This window comes from Bombina bombina, chromosome 2 (genome assembly GCF_027579735.1).
Source record: "Bombina bombina isolate aBomBom1 chromosome 2, aBomBom1.pri, whole genome shotgun sequence".
Taxonomy (NCBI): Eukaryota; Metazoa; Chordata; class Amphibia; order Anura; family Bombinatoridae; genus Bombina; species Bombina bombina.
Window position 1 is genome coordinate 1,421,268,058 of NC_069500.1, and position 19,384 is coordinate 1,421,287,441.

At 34.9% G+C, this 19,384-nt stretch overlaps 1 long non-coding RNA gene across 1 annotated transcript; it reads right to left on the bottom strand.

Moving 5' to 3' along the window:
* Positions 1 to 17,063: 17,063 nt before the first annotated feature.
* LOC128648337 (uncharacterized) lies at positions 17,064 to 17,931 on the bottom strand. The gene is made up of 3 exons (XR_008400581.1): positions 17,882 to 17,931; positions 17,334 to 17,390; positions 17,064 to 17,187 (listed from the first exon to the last, which is right to left on the bottom strand). It is a non-coding gene; the product is annotated as an uncharacterized LOC128648337 (long non-coding RNA).
* Between the last annotated feature and the right edge of the window lie 1,453 nt (positions 17,932 to 19,384).

The following is a 19,384-nucleotide window of genomic DNA, read 5'->3' on the forward strand; positions in this document are numbered from 1 at the left end:
GTATGTGTGTGTGTGTCTGTATTTAAGTATGTGTGTGTATGTATGTGTGTATGTATGTATGTGTGTGTGTGTGTATGTATGTGTGTGTCTGTATGTAAGTATGTGTGTGTCTGTATGTAAGTATGTGTGTGTATGTATGTATGTGTGTGACTGTGTATGTATGTAAGTATGTGTGTGTATGTATGTGTGTATGTATGTGTTTTATGTCTGTATTTAAGTATGTGTGTGTATGTATGTGTGTATGTATGTGTGTGTGTGTGTCTGTATTTAAGTATGTGTGTGTGTGTGTATGTATGTGTGTGTGTGTCTGTATGTAAGTATGTGTGTGTCTGTATGTAAGTATGTGTGTGTATGTATGTATGTATGTGTGTGACTGTGTATGTATGTAGGTATGTGTGTGTATGTATGTGTGTGTGTGTCTGTATTTAAGTATGTGTGTGTGTGTCTGTATGTAAGTATGTATGTATGTATGTATGTATGTGTGTGTCTGTATGTGAATTTGTGTGTGTCTGTATGTAAGTATGCGTGTGTGTGTATGTATGTATGTGTATGTATGTAAGTATGTGTGTGTATGTATGTGTGTGTATGTATGTGTGTGTGTGTCTGTATGTAAGTATGTGTGTGTCTGTCTGTATGTAAGTATGTGTGTGTGTGTATGTATGTGTGTGTATGTATGTAAGTATGTGTGTGTATGTAAGTATGTGTGTGTATGTATGTATGTGTGTGTGTATGTAAATATGTGTGTGTATGTATGTGTGTGTGTCTGTATGTAAGTATGTGTGTGTGTGTGTAAGTATGTATGTGTGTGTATGTAAGTATGTGTGTGCATGTAAGTATGTGTGTCTGTGTGTATGTAAGAATGTATGTGTGTATGTATGTGTGTGTAAGAATGTGTGTCTGTGTGTGTCTGTATGTGAGTTTGTGTGTGTCTGTATGTAAGCATGTGTGTGTATGTAAGCATGTGTGTGTGTCTGTATGTAAGTATGTGTGTGTGTGTATGTATGTAAGTATGTGTGTTTGTGTCTGTATGTAAGTATGTGTGTGTATGTGTGTGTCTGTATGTAAGTATGTGTGTGTATGTAAGTATGTGTGTGTGTGTCTGTATGTAAGTGTGTGTGTGTATGTAAGTATATATGTGTGTGTCTGTATGTAAGTATGTGTGTGTATGTAAGTATGTGTGTGTGTGTGTCTGTATGTAAGTGTGTGTGTGTATGTAAGTATGTATGTGTGTGTCTGTATTTAAGTATGTGTGTGTGTGTGTGTGTGTGTGTATGTATGTGTGTGTGTGTCTGTATGTAAGTATGTGTGTGTATGTAAGTATGTGTGTGTGTCTGTATGTAAGTATGTATGTGTGTGTCTGTATGTAAGTATGTGTGTGTCTGTATGTAAGTATGTGTGTGTGTTTCCGAATGTAAGTATGTGTGTGTATGTAAGTATGTATCTGTATGTAAGTATGTGTGTGTATGTAAGTATGTGTGTGTAAGTATGTATGTGTGTATGTAAGTATGTGTGTGCATGTAAGTATGTGTGTCTGTGTGTATGTAAGTATGTGTGTGTGTATGTAAGAATGTATGTGTGTATGTATGTGTGTGTAAGAATGTGTGTGTGTGTGTGTGTGTGTCTGTATGTGAGTTTGTGTGTGTCTGTATGTAAGCATGTGTGTGTCTGTATGTAAGTATGTGTGTGTATGTAAGCATATGTGTGTGTCTGTATGTAAGTATGTGTGTGTGTGTGTGTGTGTATGTATGTAAGTATGTGTGTTTGTGTCTGTATTTAAGTATGTGTGTGTATGTTTGTATGTGTGTGTCTGTATGTAAGTATGTGTGTGTATGTACGTATGTGTGTGTGTGTCTGCATGTAAGTGTGTGTGTGTGTATGTAAGTATATATGTGTGTGTCTGTATGTAAGTATGTGTGTGTATGTAAGTATGTGCGTGTGTCTGTATGTAAGTGTGTGTGTGTATGTAAGTATGTATGTGTGTGTCTGTATGTAAGTATGTGTGTTTATGTAAGTATGTGTGTGTCTGTATGTAAGTATGTATGTGTGTGTCTGTATGTACGTATGTGTGTGTCTGTATGTAAGTATGTGTGTGTGTGTGTGTGTATGTAAGTATGTGTGTGTATGTAAGTATGTGTGTGCCTGTATGTAAGTATGTGTATGTTTCCGAATGTAAGTATGTGTGTGTATGTAAGTATGTATCTGTATGTAAGTATGTGTGTGTGTGTAAGTATGTGTGTGTGTGTAAGTATGTGTGTGTATGTAAGTATGTATCTGTATGTAAGTATGTATGCATGTGTAAGTATGTGTGTCTGTGTGTATGTAAGTATGTATCTGTATGTAAGTATGTGTGTGTGTAAGTATGTGTGTGTATGTAAGTATGTGTCTGTATGTAAGTATGTGTGTGTCTGTATGTAAGTATGTGTGTGTGTTTCCGAATGTAAGTATGTGTGTGTATGTAAGTATGTATCTGTATGTAAGTATGTGTGTGTGTGTAAGTATGTGTGTGTATGTAAGTATGTATCTGTATGTAAGTATGTATGCATGTGTAAGTATGTGTGTCTGTGTGTATGTAAGTATGTGTGTGTGTATGTACTATGTGTGTGTGTGTGGATATATGTGTGTGTGTGTATGTAAGTATGTGTGTGTGTATGTACTATGTGTGTGTGGATATATGTGTGTGTGTGTGTGTGGACATATGTGTGTGTGTGTATGTAAGTATGTGTGTGTGTATAAAACAATTTTAATTGTGAGGAGGATGTCTTGGTAAGTTCCCACACCTTTTTTGTAGGACTTGACCCCTGATGAATTGTCTTTGGATTTTGTGCTAAACAGTTTATTTGACGGTTCATTAAAGAGATTGTGTAGCAGAAAAAAGCCTGTTTGAATATGAAGCATAAATTTGTGTACCTCAGTATTGTATCTAACATTTACCAATTCCAGGTTCTCCCTAATCTTATTGCACTGACCTGTGCTTACTGCCCACTTATACTGGGGGATGCACATGGCAGGTATTTAAAGTGGAGTCTATAGGTTCTGATTCATAAAGCATAATAACTCAAGTCTTGTACATTGTACTCCTGCCACCTGATTTAAAAGAATCGGGTTAATGACATCATCAACTTTCCTAGCTTACGCACCTACACCCTGTGGCACTGAACATGTGGTTTGTATGTCTTTACCCACAATTCCTTTCTGTAGTTGACAAATGAAATGCGTTGGAATCTTGTGCTAAACAGATTTTTTGGATGAGAACACAACAGGGTATTGCAGGACATATTGGACAAGTTTCTGAAGCATTGGTGCTTACATCAACTAAATCTTAGCAACAAGTTAGGATGCTTACAACTGTTAATCATTTAAAGTAAAAACAAGTTGCACCACTATTAAAGGGACAGTCTAGTCAAAATGAAACATGATTCAGATAGAGCGGCCCATTTATCAAGATCCGGATGGAGCTTAAGGGCCCGTGTTTCTGGCGAGCCTGCAGGCTCGCCAGAAACACTAGTTATGAAGCAGCGGTCTAAAGACGACTGCTCCATAACCTGTCCGCCTGCTCTGAGGAGGCGGACAGACATCGCTGCAATTCAACCCGATAGAGTACAAACGGGTTGATTGACACCCCCGGGCTGATTGGCCGCAAATCTGCAGGGGGCGGCGTTTCACCAGCAGCTCACAAGAGCTGCTGGTGCAATGCTGAATACGGAGAGCGTACTGCTTTCCGCATACAGCAAGGTCTGACGGACCTTTGTTAAATAGGCCCCAGAGCATGCAATTTTAAAAAAACTTTCAGTTTATTTGAATTATCTAATTGGCTCACCCGATGTGTTCAGCTAGCTCTCAGTAGTGTTGCTGCTCCTTCAACAAATGATACCAAGAGAATGAAGCAAATCTGATGATAAAAGTAAATTGAAAAGTTTTTTTTTTTTTAAATGTTATGTTCTATCTGAATCATGAATATGAATCAGAAAAAAATGTGGGTTTCATGTTTTTTTTTAAGTAAGTAGTTAAGGATGTAAATATTTTGTACTTTTTTATTCCGAATAGAATAAGTGCCAGATTTAGATGATTTTACTACTCTGCAAATTCAGTTAATCTAGAAAGAGATCTGATATTCAGACAAGTTTCAGTCAAACCATCTGATCACCGTGAGTTCTAACAGAAATTGACCCTGAATCCTTGGTGCCAGCTGGTTCCACATATTTTCTCTTTATAGTGGGGTCATTGTCAGTCAGTATTGTGTGATGATGTCATTAAGTGGTGCATGATGTCATCACTTACATTCAGGAGGTTACTAGAGTAAGAGGCAATTTCTCATTGCTCGTAGTGCCCCATCTTATGCCAACCTGTATATTGTATATATGGTTTTGTGGTTGATATTTCATGTTTTTGTAGAGAAGAAACAGTTTTATCATCACATTTTATATTATGGAGTTAACATTGATGATGTCATCATTGTATGGGACCAGGATCAAACTACAGATGAGTTTTATTTTGCAATATTTGTATTTCAATTCTATTTTGCTGGCTATCATTACCCCAACATGGTGCAATTTTTGATTATTAACTAACGGATATAGAGTCAGGTAGTACTTATGTTTCAGTAACCGACATCTGGTAATACTATTGTTATTTACAAACTTGTCCTCCTAAACATGTACTTAAGACTAAGATCTAAGGGCCAGTTGATGAGAATAAGAAGATTATGCACAAGTGAACTTACATATCAGAAACAAGCCACAGAATTGGTTGCATTCAGGATAGTGGTGATGGAAAATCTAATTTGTTACAAAATTCACAGAAGTGGCTAAAATCTCAAGAAGTGATCTATTACAATCTGAAAAAGGGAAGAATAGGCGCAGGATCTAAATATCATAAACTGAGGTTTATTAGCTCTTACAGTTTGCAGTATCAAAAGATCTGTGATATTCTTAAGGCTTTAACCAAAATTACATTGCAGGATACCATATTGAAAGTAGTATGTATCTTTATTTCTAGGAAAGCTAAAACCATTGGTACTTGACCCTCTAAGAGAAGTGGTTTTATAGATGTGTCCTTTTGTCAATGCTAGTGACACTTTTTATCTAATTGTCAAACCTCTCATGTAATGTAGTTAATTACCTCTAGAGGGTGCCAAAAACAGTATGTTGGAAAACCTAGGTACAGTTAGTGACATCAAACACCTATGTTACAACATTTTAATGAATGTTAAGCTAGTTATACTTCATTTTTCCCGGTACAATTTATTAATCACTTCCTTTTTCTTGGATTTTTTATTTTCACACCAGGGCATCATATGCTCTAGAAGCAGATGTAAATGTATTTCTTTAGTTTGACTGTTTATGCATTGGCCTTTAAAGGGACAGTCAAGTCCAAAAAATAAATTTCATGATTTAAATAGGGAATGCAATTTTAAACAACTTTCCAATTTACTTGTATAACCAATTTTGCTTTGTTCTCTTGGTATCCTTAGTTGAAAGCTAAAGGAGGTTCTTATGCTAATTTCTTAGACCTTGAAGACTGCCTCTAATCTGAATGCATTTTGACCCCTAGAGGGCATTAGTTCATGTGTTTCATATAAATAACATTGAGCTCATGCACGTGAAGTTACCCTGTAGTGAGCACTAATTGGCTAAAATGCAAGCCTGTACAAGGTAATCACAGAGGTAAAAAGGGTATTTCTATAACTGTGTTGGTTATGCAAAACTGGGGAATGGGTAATAAAGGAATTATTTTTCTTTTTAAACAACAAAAATTCTGTTGACTGTCCCTTTAAGTACAGTATTTTTTCTGTGTATGTATACTATCTGGTAGAAGTTAGAATTTGATTTATAATGGATCTTATATTCTTGGATAATTCTCATCTAGTATTTAAAGAAAAATATGAGCTGTTGTGTTAGCTACAAAGTGGATTATAAGGGGTACAATTTACACATGCGGTTGTAATTGGTATTTAAGGAGGTTGTTAGAAAGTATCCTGCTGCAGTGATGAAAAGCTCCACATGAAAGCGTATGGGTGATGCATTCTGTGCCCCTTGTTTTCTTTTTTAATTTATTAATCTGTATTAGTTTAAAATAAAAGTAATATTTTACATACTCAGGATAAATACAGAAATTCTGACAATGCTCTAAACCTGGAATTGCTAAAATGATTGAAACTTACAACTCTCTTATCTTCACTTACAGGGATACTGAACCCAATTTTTTAGAGCATGCCATTTTAAGCAACTTTCTAATTGACTCCTATTATCAAATTGTCTTCATTCTCTTGGTATCTTTATTTGAAATGCAAGAATGTAAATTTAGTTGCCGGGCCATTTTTGGTGAACAAACTGGGTTGTGCTGTTCATGGTCTGAACAAAAAAAATAGCTTTGATGCCTTCTTTTTCAAATAAAGAAAACAAGAGAACGCAGAAAAATTGATAATAGGTGTAAATTAGAAAGTTGATTAAAATTACATGCTCTATCTGAATCACGAAAGACAAAAATTGGTTTCAGTGTCCCTTTAAATGACGCTAAGTATAATGTCAGTTTACTGTAGATACATGCAAAGATACAGATAGTAAGATGAATAAAGTAGGGATAATGGAAAAGCCAGATTTAGAAATGGCTAAAATCCATATGGTTTACCACGTCTTCAGAAGAATGTCGTCAAGAGGTATATTTACTAGAATCATGTCTGATGAGGATAATCCCGAGGTATATTTACTAGAATCATGTCTGATGAGGATAATCCCGAGGTATATTTACTAGAATCATGTCTGATTATGAGGATAATCCCGAGGTATATTTACTAGAATCATGTCTGATGAGGATAATCCCGAGGTATATTTACTAGAATCATGTCTGATTATGAGGATAATCCGAGGTATATTTACTAGAATCATGTCTGATGAGGATAATCCCGAGGTATATTTACTAGAATCATGTCTGATTATGAGGATAATCCCGAGGTATATTTACTAGAATCATGTCTGATGAGTTTAATCCCGATGTATATTTACTAGAATCATGTCTGATTATGAGGATAATCCGAGGTATATTTACTAGAATCATGTCTGATGAGGATAATCCCGAGGTATATTTACTAGAATCATGTCTGATGAGGATAATCCCGAGGTATATTTACTAGAATCATGTCTGATGAGGATAATCCCGAGGTATATTTACTAGAATCCTGTCTGATGAGGATAATCCCGAGGTATATTTACTAGAATCATGTCTGATGAGGATAATCCCGAGGTATATTTACTAGAATCATGTCTGATGAGGATAATCCCGAGGTATATTTACTAGAATCATGTCTGATGAGGATAATCCCGAGGTATATTTACTAGAATCATGTCTGATGAGGATAATCCTGAGGTATATTTACTAGAATCATGTCTGATGAGGATAATCCTGAGGTATATTTACTAGAATCATGTCTGATGAGGATAATCCTGAGGTATATTTACTAGAATCATGTCTGATGAGGATAATCCCGAGGTATATTTACTAGAATCATGTCTGATTATGAGGATAATCCCGAGGTATATTTACTAGAATCATGTCTGATGAGGATAATCCCGAGGTATATTTACTAGAATCATGTCTGATTATGAGGATAATCCCGAGGTATATTTACTAGAATCATGTCTGATGAGGATAATCCCGAGGTATATTTACTAGAATCATGTCTGATGAGGATAATCCCAAGGTATATTTACTAGAATCATGTCTGATTATGAGGATAATCCCGAGGTATATTTACTAGAATCATGTCTGATGAGGATAATCCCGAGGTATATTTACTAGAATCATGTCTGATGAGGATAATCCCAAGGTATATTTACTAGAATCATGGCTGATGAGGATAATCCCGAGGTATATTTACTAGAATCATGTCTGATAAGGATAATCCCGAGGTATATTTACTAGAATCCTGTTTGATGAGGATAATCCCGAGGTATATTTACTAGAATCATGTCTGATGAGGATAATCCCGAGGTATATTTACTAGAATCATGTCTGATGAGGATAATCCCGAGGTATATTTACTAGAATCATGTCTGATGAGGATAATCCCGAGGTATATTTACTAGAATCATGTCTGATGAGGATAATCCCGAGGTATATTTACTAGAATCATGTCTGATGAGGATAATCCTGAGGTATATTTACTAGAATCATGTCTGATGAGGATAATCCCGAGGTATATTTACTAGAATCATGTCTGATGAGGATAATCCTGAGGTATATTTACTAGAATCATGTCTGATTATGAGGATAATCCCGAGGTATATTTACTAGAATCATGTCTGATTATGAGGATAATCCCAAAGTATATTTACTAGAATCATGTTTGATGAGGATAATCCCAAAGTATATTTACTAGAATCATGTCTGATGAGGATAATCCCGAGGTATATTTACTAGAATCATGTCTGATGAGGATAATCCCGAGGTATATTTACTAGAATCATGTCTGATTATGAGGATAATCCCGAGGTATATTTACTAGAATCATGTCTGATTATGAGGATAATCCCGAGGTATATTTACTAGAATCATGTCTGATGAGGATAATCCCGAGGTATATTTACTAGAATCATGTCTGATGAGGATAATCCTGAGGTATATTTACTAGAATCATGTCTGATGAGGATAATCCTGAGGTATATTTACTAGAATCATGTCTGATTATGAGGATAATCCAGGACTAGTTGCGCACACTGACTGTTAATGGTCCCAGTAAAAGTGAATATTGTAAAAGAAATCTATCTTTTTCCTCTTGTTATACCCACATCCCACCATAGACAATAACTCATTAACCCAGTCTCTAGTGATTAAGGGGCCCATTTATCAAGCTCCGTACAGAGCTCGAGGGCCAGAAACACCAGTTATGAAGCAGCGGTCTAAAGACTACTGCTCCATAACCTGTCCGCCTGCTACAATTTCAAATACGATCCTCTGACCCTCGAATACGATCGGGTTGATTGACACCCCCTGCTAGCAGCCGATTGGCCACGAATCTGCAAGGGGGTGGCGTTGCACCAGCACTTCACAAGAGATGCTGGTGCAATGATGAATGCGGAGAGCGGAGAATGCGGATTGGCTGATAGGATTCTATCAGCCAATCGGAATTAAGGTAGGAAAATTCTGATTGGCTGATTGAATCAGCCAATCAGATTCAAGTTCAATCCGATTGGCTGATCCAATCAGCCAATCAGATTGAGCTTGCATTCTATTGGCTGTTCCGATCAGCCAATAGAATGCGAGCTCAATCTGATTAGCTGATCCAATCAGCCAATCGGAATTCGAGGGACGCCATCTTGGATGACACCCCTTAAAGGAACCGTCATTCGTCGGGAAGTCGTCGGTGAAGAAGGATGTTCTGCGTCGGCGGGATGAAGATGGATCCGGAAGAAAAAAGATTGAAGATGCCGCTTGATAGAAGACTTCAGCCGGATCATGGACCTCTTCAGCTCCCGCTTGGATCAAGACTTTATTTAAGGGGGGTTTGGGTTAGATTAGGGGTATGTGGGTGGTGGGTTGTAATGTTGGGGTGGTTATTGTATGTTATTTTTTACAGGCAAAAGAGCTGTTTTCTTTGGGGCATGCCCCGCAAAAGGCCCTTTTAAGGGCTGGTAAGGTAAAAGAGCTTTTCTATTTTAATTTTAGAATAGGGTAGGGCAATTTTTTATTTTGGGGGGCTTTTTATTTTATTAGGGGGCTTAGAGTAGGTGTAATTAGCTTAAAATTGTTGTAATATTTTTCTAATGTTTGTAAATTATTTTTTTATTTTTTGTAACTTAGTTCTTTTTTATTTTTTGTACTTTAGTTAGTTTATTTAATTGTATTTATTTGTAGGTATTGTATTTAATTAATTTATTGATAGTGTAGTGTTAGGTTTAATTGTAACTTAGGTTAGGATTTATTTTACAGGTAATTTTGTAATTATTTTAACTAGGTAGCTATTAAATAGTTATTAACTATTTAATAGCTATTGTACCTGGTTAAAATAAATACAAAGTTGCCTGTAAAATAAATATAAATCCTAAAATAGCTACAATATTATTATAATTTATATTGTAGCTATATTAGGGTTTATTTTACAGGTAAGTATTTATCTTTAATTAGGATTAATTTATTTAATAAGAGTTAATTTATTTCGTTAGATTTAAATTATATTTAACTTAGGGTGTTAGTGTTAGGGTTAGACTTAGCTTTAGGGGTTAATAAATTTAATAGAGTAGCGGTGAGGTCCGGTCAGAAGATTAGGGGTTAATACTTGAAGTTAGGTGTCGGTGATGTGTCGGTGATGTTAGGGAGGGCAGATTAGGGGTTAATACTATTTATTATAGGGTTAGTGAGGCGGATTAGGGGTTAATAACTTTATTATAGTAGCGGTGAGGTCCAGTTGGCAGATTAGGGGTTAATAATTGTAGGTAAGGTAGCAGCGACGTTGGGGGCAGCAGATTAGGGGTTAATAAATATAATATAGGGGTCGGCGGTGTTGGGGGCAGCAGATTAGGGGTACATAGGGATAATGTAGGTAGCGGCGGTGTGTGGTCGGCAGATTAGGGGTTAAAAATCTTTATTAGAGTGGCGGCGATGTGGGGGGACCTCGGTTTAGGGGTACATAGGTAGTTTATGGGTGTTAGTGTACTTTAGAGCACAGTAGTTAAGAGCTTTATGAACCGGCGTTAGCCCAGAAAGCTTTTAACTCCTGGCTTTTCTCTGCGGCTGGAGTCTTGTCGTTAGATTTCTAACGCTCACTTCAGCCAAGACTCTAAATACCGGCATTAGAAAGATCCCATTGAAAAGATAGGATACGCAAATAGCGTAGGGGGATCTGCGGTATGGAAAAGTCGCGGCTGCAAAGTGAGCGTTAGACCCTTACCTACACGACTCTAAATACCAGTGGTAGCCCAAAACCAGCGTTAGGAGCCTCTAACACTGGTTTTGACGGCTAACGCCAAACTCTAAATCTAGGCGTTAATGATTTATCCTCTTCTTCACTAACAATCCTCTGTACTCTGAGGAGTTGACTTTTAGGGAGTGACTCGATTAGTCTCCTAGGATGGAAGCTATCGTGTTTTAGTAATGTGTTCTTGTCAGTATCCTTGGTAAAAAGATCAAATTTTAAACCATTTGCACATTTGGTGATTCTGGTGTCAAGAAAGGTGACAGATTCTTCACTATAAATCATTGTAAAATGAAGGTCCCTTACCTCTGAGTTAAGCTCCCCAACAAATCTAGTAAGGGATCCAACATCGCCCCACCACACGCCAAACACGTCGTCTATGTAACGAAGCCAAACAGCCCCGTTGTTTTTGAATAGCTGATTCTCATAGACCCTTCTTTCCTCAAACTCATTCATATACAAGTTGGCGTATTATGGGGCGACGTTGGAGCCCATGGCGGTTCCCTTCACCTGGACAAACCAGTCATCCTGAAAGAGGGAATAATTCCAGTATAAGACTAAACAGAGCAATTTTTCAATAAAACAACATTGTTCTACCGTGTATCTACCACTTACTATGAGAGTCTTTCTCATAATAGCTACTCCAGTTTCGTGCTTGATGGAGGTGTATAGACTCCTCACATTCATAGTAAATAATAGATACCGGCTAGTAGGCAGTTCTAACATTTTAGCTCTTTCTAAAAAAAACTGGCCATTTTCATGACCTCTGGTTGCAGCAATTTGTCTATGAATTTAGAGATATTTGTAAACACAGATTCTATACTGGAGACTATGGGCCTCCCCGGGGGTCTATAAAGATCCTTATGAATTTTTGGGACCGTATAAAAGATTGGGGTCCTTGGTTTCTCTGCATATAAATACTCGGCCAATTTCTGATCATTATTGGGCTCCATGTACTAAGCAATCAGCGAGCTACCCGCAACAAATCTCGCGTCCAAACTCGCAAAACTGATATGTACAAAGCCGTCAATTATGTAAAAACTCACATCTTTAAAATTGCGAGCGTACTTATCCGCCATACCTCGCTACCTCTCCATTTTTTACTGTAATTAGACACATTTGACCACCAACTCGCCAAAAACGAATGTACTAAAAAATCTATTTGTCCGCTCGCGTCAATCTCCGCCCCCACCTCGTACCAAGGTACAAAACAATAGGAAAGCCACTAGACGCCAGTCTATACATATATAAAAGGCAGTAATATCAGCATTGTACTTACATTGTTCATTTCAGCAGCTATGGAGAGAATTCTGTTTTTGTTTATTCTCCGTTTGATGCAAATCCGGGCTAGAAGACAGAATACTGGAAATGTAGCTAATCGATTGGTTAGAAGAAGGAGAGTTTGAGTCCCCCGTGTATTCCTTCCACGGGTTGGTTTGCACGGCCTTTCTGACCGAGAGATCATACAAAGATTCCGGCTTGATCGTGAATCGATATTACACCTGTATCGAGAGATTGAAGATCATTTGGAGCCGATGACTGCTCGTTCACAAGCTATTCCGGGACTTCTGGAACTATTAGCTGCATTGCATTTTTTTGCAACAGGCTCTTTTCAGGCAGTTTCTAGCGTCATTATTGGAATGAGTCAATCTGCTTTTTCACGCCACTTATCCAAAGTAATAGGGGCTATGATGGTTATTTTTCATCGATATGTTTGTTTGCCATCTACCCCTGAAGAATGGCAATCTATAAAGTCAAATTTCTATAGGATGGCTGGGATGCCCAATGTCCTAGGTGCCATAGACTGTACCCATGTTGCTGTAAGACCACTTCAAGCTCGTGAGGAGATCTATAGGAATAGAAAGCATTTCCATTCCTTGAATGTCCAGATGGTCTGTGACCCCAACATGAGGATTATCAGTGTCTGTTCTAACTTTCCTGGCTCCTGTCATGATTCTTACATTTTAAGGCAGACTGGGTTATACCGGAAGTTCGAGGACGGAAATATGCCTGACGGATGGCTTCTAGGTAAGCATAACTGGCGTCTAATATGTTTCTCATTTCAATGTACCAAAATTGCGCCCAATTTGTCGACTGTAATCTGTATAGTTTAAATTTGTATTGTATAGTTCTGAATCTTTATAATTATTCTTATATTAATATTTATATTTATTATATCTTCTATTAGGAGATGGAGGGTACTCATGTACAGAATGGCTGTTGACTCCCTATAACAACCCACAGACCAGAAGTCAAGTATGTTTCAATGAAGCTCACCGATCTACCAGGGGAATTATTGAGAGGACTTTCGGTATTTTGAAAATGCGGTTTCGATGTCTTGATCATTCTGGTGGTGCTATGCAGTATGCACCAGAGAAAGTTGCAAAAATTATATTGGTTTGCTGCATACTGCACAATATTGCAATTAAAAGAGGCTGTCCATTAGAAGATGAAGATCCAATAGATGCTGATGATTTACCAGAAGAAATATGTGTAGAACAAGCTAATAGGCGTGGAAATGCAACAAGGGACATGGTTTCAGAACAATATTTTGTGTTTGAGGATTAAAGTTTCAGTTGATCAATAAAAAAACTTTCTTTATTAACTTGTCTCCATTTTTTTTTTAAGAATTAAGGTTATTAAAAATCACTCATGATAAACAGTTAAATACATAATAGTTGTTGCTCTTCAATTATCAAAGGTTTCAAATAAATAAAGTTTATGATCAAAGTTATTACAGACAATATATTATAGGTAATACATTGTCTTTGTGACATCACACTAGTGTCTACAGCTGCTCTCACTCTTTTACATAATGTGATTAGTGTAATGTAATCCCTCCATAGCTGATGCTAATTCATTTTATTGTGTCATTGAATTGTAGCTGTAACAAGCGACAGTATATTCAACAGTGCTTTATGTTATCAGATAGGATTTTTGAGTTAAAAAGACTTGCTAATTTTATTTGTTTTATTCTAACCTCTATTTTTAACAGCTACTAGGTTTTCCCATATTCAAATAAATACCTTAAGGGCTTACTCTTAACACTTATTTTCTTAACCTTTATAATATATTTTTGCATTCAAGATTTGTTAAAAGAATAGTGGCATATAGAAAATAATGGCAAAATAAATTATTTTATTACAAAATTAGAATCTTTAAACATTATATATTAACAATTGTAAACCAAAGTAACTTGTAATACATATAAACACATCTGAAAAAAAAGGAAATGTTTAGAAACCAAATAACAATTGTAAACCAAAATAAATTCTAATACATATAAACACATATGAAACAAAGAAAATGTTTAGAAACAAAATAACAATTGTAAACCAAAGTAAATTTTAATACATATCAACACATCTGAAACAAAGAAAATGTATAGAAAACAAATATAATTTGTAATAACTATAAACATCGATATTTACAAACCTTCATAAAATACATTAATCTACATATACATTATATTTTTCTCTATTTTTCGGGGATACATATCTATATCAATGCGCTAATGATTGACATAACGATTAATCACGTCATCGTCTAACATGTCGCGTCCTGAACCTTTTGGTGCTGGAGAATTGGTGATATTAGTTTATGCCATGGATAAATATTTCCCTAAACGGATTGGTGGTGTGAGGGGAGTGAGACAGGAATGCAGAGACAAAATTATATACGAGATGCTGAGAAGAATGCATCGTATTTCAAAAATTAAAAGAACAAGACGACAGTGTCTTAGAAAATATAGTGATTTGAAGAGAAGAGAACCGAAGTACTATAAATCGATTCGAAGATTGATAAGGACATGTAAGTTTCAAAATTATATATTAAATAATTTTTAATAATATAAAAAAAGGGTTTATTTTTGAACTGCGTCATCATTGACGAATCCAGGACAATATTATTTTCTGAGTGTTACTTTGACTATATTAGTATATACAATTGCAAAAAGTTACAAAAGTAAACATGCAGAAATGAGTTAGTAGATTAAAATTTAACTATATTACTATATACACTTAAAAGGTTAGAAAACTTAGCATACAAAAAGTTAGTAGAGTAAAATATAACTATATTAGTATATACCATTGAAACATGCAGAACTGAGTTAGTAGGATAAAATATAAATATATTACTATATACCATTGAAACATGTTAGAAAAGTAAGCATGCAGAACTGAATGTTTTGAAAACAAAAAATTACTTGGAATAATTAAAAAAAAAAATTATTCCAATTTTTTTTTATATATATGTTTATAGATATGAGAAGTAGGAGAATGAAGTGTGCACACCCACCACGCTACCTAAGGTCAATGTTGGTGCAAACACCCAGAAGTGAAGCTCTTTCTCCACCTTTGCCAATAACACTATTGGATATTGAATTATCTCCAAATCCATATGAAATTTGTCATAAAAAGACACAGACAGGTAATGACTTATTATTTAAATTTTAAATCATATATTTTAGGTTTTGGCTTAAAAAGTTTTAGCATGCAATATTAATCAAGTTGCTAGTTTACTTCTATTATCATTTTTTTCCTCATTAACTTTCTATCTTTATTTGAAAAAGAAGGCATCTAAGCTAAGGAGCCAGCCAATTTTTGGTTGAGCACCATGGACAGCACTCTTTGATTGGTTCTGTCCAATTAGCAAGTACAACACAGTTGGTTCACCAAAAATGGGCTGGCATCTAAACTTAGATTCTTGCTTTTCAAATAAAGATACAAAAAGAATGAAGTAAAATAGAAAGTTTATTTAAATTGCATGCACTATCTGAATCATGAAACTTAGAAATTGGGTTCTATGTCCCTTTTAATGATTATTATTATTGTTTTAAATAATATATCCTAGGTTTTTGATTTAATAGTTTTCTATCTTTATCTTTGTAATTACGTTCGTAGATATTACCATGGAAGACATGGAAACTAGTATGGAAATGGAAGAATTTCAAAATCCTGATAGTGTGACAATATTTGAAGCATTGACTTCAGATGATACTCAACCAAGGATAGAAGTTTTACCAACAATGATGGTAGATAAAGGTATGTTTCATACTCAGTAATCTTAAATCTAAGAAAATCCAAGTTTTAACTAATACATATTGTATATTTCAAATAGGAGTTGGCTCAGATGAAAGCTTTAAAGGAGTGGACATAAGTGTAGAAGCTAATATAGTAGATAACGTAGATAACAGCACATCAGGAGGTAATATTTGTGATGAAAAACCCTATCATACATTGAATATGTATATGAAAATTGAATTAAAATTTGCTTTGCATTTATTTTTCTACAGATTTATCTTCAACATCAACTATTGAAACTGCAGACAAAAGTATTCAGAGTTGTCTTGAAGATCATGTTAAACAAAACATTTCTAAAATTAGGGCAACTTTGGGAATGTTAATGGAGCAAGTAGATTTTTTATACCGTAAATATGTTATTTGATTTCATTTTTTGTTTTGTCATGATGATTGTCAGAAGAATGACAATTAATAAATGAGAAAAACTTTTGTGTTGAAGAATCAAAAGTGAGTTTGAATTTATGTAAATAAACTTTTTTTTTGGCCATAAAAAAAATTGTCTTTATTAAATAATAACATTTTAAACTTAAAATATACAAAAATAACTTATTAAACAATATATAGATGAAAAAAAAATGAACAGTGACTAATATAGTGTTATAAATAATAAATTAAATGTTCACTCCAGACGTGGCCTCTTTGGGTCTGTTGTACCCTCCCTTTCACTCACAATAGCCAACAGAGATTGTAATGTCCTTTCACTGATGGTTAAAGCTCTGTTAATTTGCTGGTTTTTGTCTTCATCCATCTGCCTCTGCCACTGGAACATCTCTCTTTGCAGCTGTAATTTCTGCATTTCTATCTCATTCCTTTGCATTTCTATTTCCACATTTTTTTCTGACAGAGCAGCCCAGCGGTCAATATTAGTGTTAATAATATTTTGCATTTCTCTGTTGTCCTCTCTGTATTGCCTTGCAAGTGTCAACATTTCCCTCAATGCAACATCGCCCAATAGTCCTTCTGCCGGTGTATTGTCAATATTTACACCACCTGTTTGCAGTGCAATTGGTGGTGCCTGTGTTTCAACAGGTTCCTCAATGTTTTCTGGTGTGTGAATTTCATCCGGTTGTGCATCTCCCAAATCTTCAAGAATATCTGGAGTCTCACTTCCATCATGCCCTCCTGGTGGTTCATCTTGAATGGGATTTTCCACTATCGGCATGAGATTGATAGTGATCTCCCTTGATGAGTTTTCTTCTTCTAGATCAAGACATAACAAATTGTTAGTAAATAAAAATAAAATGTTATAAAAACACTTGCAGAAATAGAATAGAAGGAGAGAGCAGATACAACCGTCATACACCAATTTAAGTTATATTATATATATATACATATGTGATACATACCATCAAATAATGGAGATGAATGTCCAGTCAATCGCTGGAAAAGACGTCCCAAATCACCTATAAAAAAATAAATAACATAAAAATAAATAAATAAATAAAATTAAAATGTTTTTTTGTCAATGTAACTATATATTCAAAATTATTAATGGAAATGTATTTTGCAATTAACTGGACACTGAAGCAAAAATAATCTTTTTGAGAATAAGATATATTGCATGGAATTTCTATCAACTTTCTTATGTAATACTATGATCAATTCTCAAAAAGAAAATAATGATACATTTTAAAACCATTAGAAAGTTGATTACAATAGCATGCATGCTCTACACGAATCCTCATTTAAAAAAATTTGTACAGTGTCCCTTTCATGAAAATCTATGATCATTGCTATTTGTCCTTCAAATTACATTCCATCTGTAAAAGATCTCGAAATAGAATATGTCAATAATGACATTTGACATTTAAAAAAAATAATAAAAAAAAAAAAATTGAGAGATAAAAGAGATAAAACACACAACATTGAAATTATTCATTTGTAAAGTACTTACCAGTTGCTCTACCAACACCAGTTTCTGGAGTGCTGGTCCTTAGATCAGGAAGTGTGTCCGCCGAGGAAGCTGTGTGTGTAACATTAGATGTTGAGCGTATTAATTGTCCATGTGTAAAACTGGCCGAAGGTCTGGAAACAGCTGCACTGGGTGGTCTTGAAACCGCAGAAGATGAAGTAGAACAAGTGGGCACTTCGTTACTCCTCACAGGCTCTGCTTGTGTTGTTGGCGTCGCTTTAAAAAAAAATAAAAAAAATTAGGTGTATTTTTATTTCTAGTTGAAACTGAAAGCTAAAAGTGTTAATAATAATAATTACAGCAGTGAATGCAGGCTCAATCATTAAAGGGACATGCCAACCACCTTTTTTTATGATTTGGAAAGAGAATGCAGTTATAAACATCTTTATAATTTACTTATATTATCTAATTTGTTTTATTCTCTTGATATTCTTTGTTGAAAAGCATTTGATTGATGCACAAAGAAGCCTCGTGTGATTGGCTCAACATGTGTATTTATTTTTCTTCAACTAAGAATATCTAGAAAATGAAGCCAAAGAAATAATGGAAGTAATTTGTAATGTTGTTTAAATTTCAATTCTCTATCCGAATCATTAATAAAAGATTTTGGGTTTAGTGGCCCTTTAAAGGGACATGAACAAATATAATTACCTTTACAAATTGCATAAGAAAATGCTTTTTCAAAAATATTTAATTGTATTATGTTTTTGCATTCATTGGATTTTTATACTTTGAGGAAAAGCAAATCTATACAGGCACAGTAAATGATCATTGGTTGATGCACATAGATGGTTCATGTGACTGCGTCAACTATGTGCATAGCTATATCTGAAAAAAGTATATGTTTATAAAGCGGAGAACAATTTGGAAAGATGTTAACAATAATATTCTATAGTCAAATAACGCAACATGGAAATCAATAGATCAGAAATTTAAGAAGGCATGTGATCTGGGGTTAGTCTCATGATTAATGTCGGACATACAACAATATTATTTTAATAGTTTCAAATTACATTATTTCTATTGTCATTATCTCTTTAAGGTTTCTATGCAATACTGGTTTGAAAATAAACACATGGGTGTTATCTTTAGGGATCACTATATTAATAATCAACAAATCTTTAGTTCCGTTAGACCATTAAAAAAAGGCAGTATAACAACACTATTATTGTACAATCCCTATATATACATATATGCGACATAAATGATTACAGTATTTGGGGCCTAAATGGCTTGTACAATCCCTTATACATATATGCGACATAAATGATTACAGTATTTGGGGCCTAAATGGCTTGTACAATCCCTTATACATATATGCGAGATAAATGATTACAGTATTTGGGGCCTAGATGGCCTATATAGATTAGGATACTGAAGCGTAAGAAGTCAGATAATGTTATTTTAAAGAAATATATATTGGAGACAATGACCTATCATAACTTTAAAAAAAACATTTACGTCAACTATGTTGTACATTTACCT